This window comes from Aethalodelphis obliquidens, unplaced genomic scaffold, assembly GCF_003676395.1.
Source record: "Aethalodelphis obliquidens isolate GAN/ISIS:26980383/991018 unplaced genomic scaffold, ASM367639v1 scaffold72, whole genome shotgun sequence".
NCBI classification, from domain to species: Eukaryota; Metazoa; Chordata; class Mammalia; order Artiodactyla; family Delphinidae; genus Aethalodelphis; species Aethalodelphis obliquidens.
In genome coordinates, this window is record NW_020838016.1 from 13231337 (window position 1) to 13237081 (window position 5745).

Consider the following 5745-nt stretch of genomic DNA (forward strand, 5'->3'; position numbering starts at 1 on the left):
GATATCCAATCTTTTTTTTTTTTTTGCGGTACGCGGGCCTCTCACTGCTGTGGCCTCTCCCGTTGCGGAGCACAGGCTCGGGACGCGCAGGCTCAGCAGCCATGGCTCACGGACCTAGCCGCTCCGCAGCATATAGGATCTTCCTGGACCGGGGCACGAACCCGTGTCCCCTGCATCGGCAGGTGGACTCTCAACCACTGCGCCACCAGGGAAGTCTAAGATATCCAATCTTTTAATGCGAACTTGGATGTGTCTTCCCTGGGAAAGTACAACTCCTATTTCAGCAGCCATCTGTCCACATGTTGCAAACCTCCTATCAAAGTGCTTTTCTTTGCTATCTTATTCAGACCTGCCCTTTTGATACAATGCTTCATTCATTCTTTCAATAATTATTATTAACTTTTTACTGTGGGCATATCATATGGAGTCTACGGACTGTAATGATATGACCTCCACTCCAGTGGAGGATCACAGCATAGAGACGCAATACTCCTTTTGTTTTTTTAAAAGTAAGAGTCAGTTACCACCTCCTGAAAATAAAATGATACAACTCATACTCTCTCTGAAAAACAAAGCTAATCAGAATCAGTAATGTATCACTCAAATGAGCAATTCTTTGTTTCACATGTACATGTCTAATTTTCCTTTCCTCTGTTACTTTAAAACAGAAAAATAGTAACTATTAAGATATTATTTCTTAAATAATGAAAGAATAGTATACTGGATCATGCTTCTTGGTTGCTAATGAGGGATAGATTTCTTGCATTCTCTCTTTCTGCCTACTTAAAAAGAGATTGATTTAAAGGACTAGAAGAAAAATGGAAAAGAATCCTAGATACAGAGAAGAATCTGTCTGAAACTAAGAGAAGCTGGTTCTGGAACAAATATATCTAGAGGGGTCCCCACTCACCAAGATGACATAAAAAAAGACTCTTAATTTAGAGTCCTGTGCACAGACTCCCTGGGACAAAGGGTATCGCATAATCAGTAGATTGTAAAGCCCAAGGCAGAAGCAAAAGTTTAGATTGTCCATAGAAGTTCTTTTTAAAATTTTCTGCCTTGTACGTTTTCTTCAGGAAAGATGAAGTTAAGCTGAATGGAGTTCTTTGAAGTAGTCTGTCTTTACTGTACTTTGTCTTCTGGCATTTTTCTGACCTTTTATGCATAATGTAAACTTTTAACAGTTCATAACGGCATTTTTCCTTTAAAGAGTCTAAAAGTAGTGGGAATCTTCTGAGAGGTTCTGGCTCATTGCAAGCTATAGTACTAGAAGAAGAGCATTGCAAGCAGAAAACTGTACAGACATATGACATATCAATAATTATTTATTTAGATGTCCTTCAGGGTGTATGTTTGTGTCTCTGAGAGAGACAGGAGGAGAAGGAGAAGGAGAGAGAGAAAGAGAACAGAAGGGAATTGGAGCTACCAAGTAGACTGATGGGGAGAATTAAGAAGACATTTAAAATCATCAGAAACCCCAGTGCCCCCCATCAAGAACTGCTTTACCATTTTGAAAATCTCTTTATTTCTACCATTATTCTAAATATACTTACCTTGTGCCTGGGTTCTTGTGCCTTGCTCAGTGTGGTTGCTTTGTCCTCCCAACATTTGCCTGCATCTTCAGACATCACCAAAATACTGCAACAAGCCCTTCCGTGGCTGCAGCCGACAGCCCAGCAGTGCTCTGCATGCAATTGCCTTCATTGACAGCAGCCATATCGCACACAGCCGGTGCAGCTGCAGCTCAGTGCCAGCCAGAGGACACCAATTGTTTTCTGCAATACATTCCCTTCACATTTCCAGCCTCGAAAATAAGCTTCCCCAAGCTTGGATCCCCCCAAGAGCAAAGTTCCCAAGAAATTGAGATAATTATTATAACAAATATACATTAAGTGCATAGACAACATACATTAGAGTATTTATGCTTAACGGTGCATATCTAGTGTTTTCTTCTGGTGCTATTTATAGGCTAGATCATCCTGAAAATGTTACTGCATTTAAATGCATGCTTTGCGAAGTGGTGGCTAAAAGTGTGGGACGTGTCCTATAAGCCATGGAGAATGTGACTTCACTGAATGGGTTTGGAAAAGGAAGGCCTGTGTTTATTAGTGAACATCCTTTTTCTTGTTGTTGTCTAATGCAGGTCCTGACCCATTATAGGCATTCATGAAATGTTAACTCCAAAAATGAGGGAGTAGATGTTACCAAAAGCATTGTTTGTGGTTTGGGACTTCTTTCCGTGTTTTGTCTACAAGCAAATGTATGAACTGTAAAAATTGATGAGAATTATAATCTTGCACCTGACCTCAAATTGTAGTCAGTTGTGATTTGAATAAGATGTATCCAAGTATGCTTTGTGTTTTTGGCATAACTAGAAATAATTCTGGGCTGGCTTAAAGCGAAGTATATTTATGTTTTGCATAGTTGTATTTTTTCTTTGGCAATATCCTTAGTCATGTTTTTCTCTAGTTACTAAATAGATTCGAGTGCAATGTTGTCAATAGAGATATATTTTGAGCCACATATGTAACTTAAAGTTTTCTAGGAGCCACATTAAAAACTTAAAAGAGGGACTTGCCTGGTGGTGCAGTGGTTAAGAATCCACCTGACAGTGCAGGGGACACGGGTTCAATCCCCAGTCTGGGAAGATCCCATATGCCACGGAGCAACTAAGCCCATGCACCACAACTGCTGAGCCTGCGCTCTAGAGACCGCAAGCTACAGCTACTGAGCCCGCATGCCACAACTACGAAGCCTGTATGCCTAGAGCCTGTGCTCTGCAACAGGAGAAGCCACTGCAATGAGAAGCCCATGCACCACAACAAAGAGTAGCCCCCACTCGCCGCAACTGGAGAAAGCCTGCACACAGCAATGAAGACCCAATGCAGCCAAAAAATAAATAAATAAATACTTTAAAAAAAATAATTTAAAAAACTTACAAGAAACAGGTGAAATTAAATGATTTATTTCACCAACTATTTCAAACATATAATTTCAACATGTGGCATTAGTCAGTTTTCGAGTGCTCAGTAACCATATGTGGATAGTGGCTACTGTACTGGACATGGAAATTCTAGCGTATTTATCCAGAAAACGGCTTGGCTGGTGACAGATTAAAAGTTGTGTGTTAAGCTTATGTGTTTGTTTAAATACATATGTGCTTTAAGATAATTTTGAACTTCAATTTGTAATTTATAGTTTTTAAATAAAAGTAACATATTGATAGGGCAAACAAATTGAAATTATACTGAAAATGATAAATGAAAAGTAAAAGATTATCTTCTCCCCTGATACCAGTTCCTTTCCTCCCCAAATCATTACTGTTAACTTTTATGTGTATATTTTTAGGTTAAAAAAATTCTTATACTTAAAATATGGGAATATAAAGAATTTCTAAACATATGAAATCTTATACAAACAGACCTGTACTGTGCTCAGCTTCTGTAGTAAACAGAGAAAAATTAAATAAGATACCATGACACACTTACTAAAATGGCAGAAGTTAAAAGTACTGACAATACTAAGTGTTGACAGGACATGGAGCATGTTAGCTCTTATGCACTGCTGGTGAGTGTGTGTATGGCCACAAGGATGTAGAAAACAGTTTGGCATTATTTAGTACAGTCATCCTTTGGCATCAGAGGGGATTGGTTCCAGGAGGCCCCAGGTAAACCACAGATGCTCAAGCCCCTTTTTTTAACATGGTGTAGTATAGTGGATACAGTTAGCCCTCCATATCCATGGGTTTTGAATTCATGGATTCAATGAACAGCAGATGGAAATTTTAACCTGTCATTGGTTGAATCAGTGGATGTGAAATTCTTAAATACAGAGGGATGACTGTATATTATTGAAAAAGAAATCCATGTATAAGTGGCCCCAGGCAGTTCAAACCTGTGTTGGTCAAGGGTCAACTGTATATTTGAAGGTATATACAAAGAAACCCTTGCACATCTCGCACATGAGAAATATGGAAGACTACTCGTTAGAAGCATTGATCATTATAACCCCCAATGGGAAGCAACCTGTTGGTTTGCAAACTGGCCCTTGTACATGGAGGACAAAGAGAGACCAAAGAAAGAGGCAGACCACTCCAGATTGGTAGGTGGTAGTTTTAATAAGCAAGGGAACTTAGGCAGCTTGCTTGGGTGTCTGCAAAATGAATAGATCTCCACAGCTGCTCACTAGAATCTTAAAACTTATATAAGGCTTTGAACTGGATTCAGTCATGTATACTGTCCAGATGTTCTCAACAACACCTTGTATCTCAAGGCTGTGTCCGTGGGGCAACATCTAGCTTAGGGAAGGCAAGAAGAACACACATTCCAAGGACAGGGGAGGGATTGAGGAGCCTCTGATTGCCTGGGTCCAGCTTGAGGGTCAATTGGTGGTCACATCCTCTCAGTTACTTGATTACCTTCTCCAACACAACCAAAATTTCCATTCACAAAAAATGTGACAAATAGTTGCATACTTATATAATGAATACTCCACATAAATGAAGATGAATAAACTACAGCTACACGCATGCAATATGGTTATTTCTTACAATCATGATATTGAACAAAAGAAGTGAGTCATCAAAAAGTGCTTGTATAGGGCTTCCCTGGTGGCGCAGTGGTTGAGAGTTTGCCTGCCGATGCAGGGGACACGGGTTCGTGCCCCGGTCCAGGAGGATCCCACATGCCGTGGAGCGGCTGGGCCCACGAGCCATGGCCGCTGAGCCTGTGTGTCCGGAGCCTGTGCTCTGCAACGGGAGAGGCCACAACAGTGAGAGGCCCGCGTACCGCAAAAAAAAAAAAAAAAGAAAAAGAAAAAGTGCTTGTAAAGAGTGATTCCATTTCTATAAAGTTTGAAATGGGCTATAAACCAAATGCATACATAAAAACTAAAAGTATACATTTTTAGAAAAATAAAGTGAATATCAGATTGTTAGTTACCTTTAGAGAGATAAGGAAGATATGTGAAAGGGAGAGACCTACAAGTAGATCCTTAAGTCATGGCAACATTCTAATTTTTAACTGGTGTGATGTGTGGATAGGTGTTTCCACTCTAGAGAGTAATCTGGCAGTATTTGGGTATATACCGAGGGCAGATATCTCAGTGAAATTCTTCTGTTGGGACCATAAGGGACACTCATGATAGCTAGTGGTGGTGAAGATTTGTAAGCAGCTTAGATTGTCCGTAACTGGGACAATGAATAAACAAAGGGTGGTGGATACTCACTGTGGAACAGCAACCAGCTATTAGGAATAATGAACCAGATGCACACAGATTAACCTGAAGAGACAGTGGTAAAGATGTTTATTAAAAAAAGAGGAACAGAACAATTTACTCTCTTGTTGGTAAAATCACTGCTTCTCAGTGATTTTAGACCCTGACTCTCTGTCACCTGTTTCAATACTACTTTTATCTTGACACTTGGAAAATACAATATATACATAAATGATCCCAACAGTGCCTGCCCTTTTACTTTCCTCTGATGATTTTGTTTCCTCTTCAACCTCAGCCTACATTTTAAAAAGATATCCTCTTTATAGGTGTATCTTAGATATTTTTGGTGACTAGTGAATGCAGTCCTTCCATCATATTAAATTCATGTATCTTATCCTCTACTTCCTTCCTCTATTTCTGGCCTGCTGTCTCTGACACTTTCAATGAAACAATCTTTTGATGCACCGAGGCCTCCCATCCTGCTTACCATTTGCCCCCGCTTGATGTCTTCATTTGCTTGTTTATTCAGCC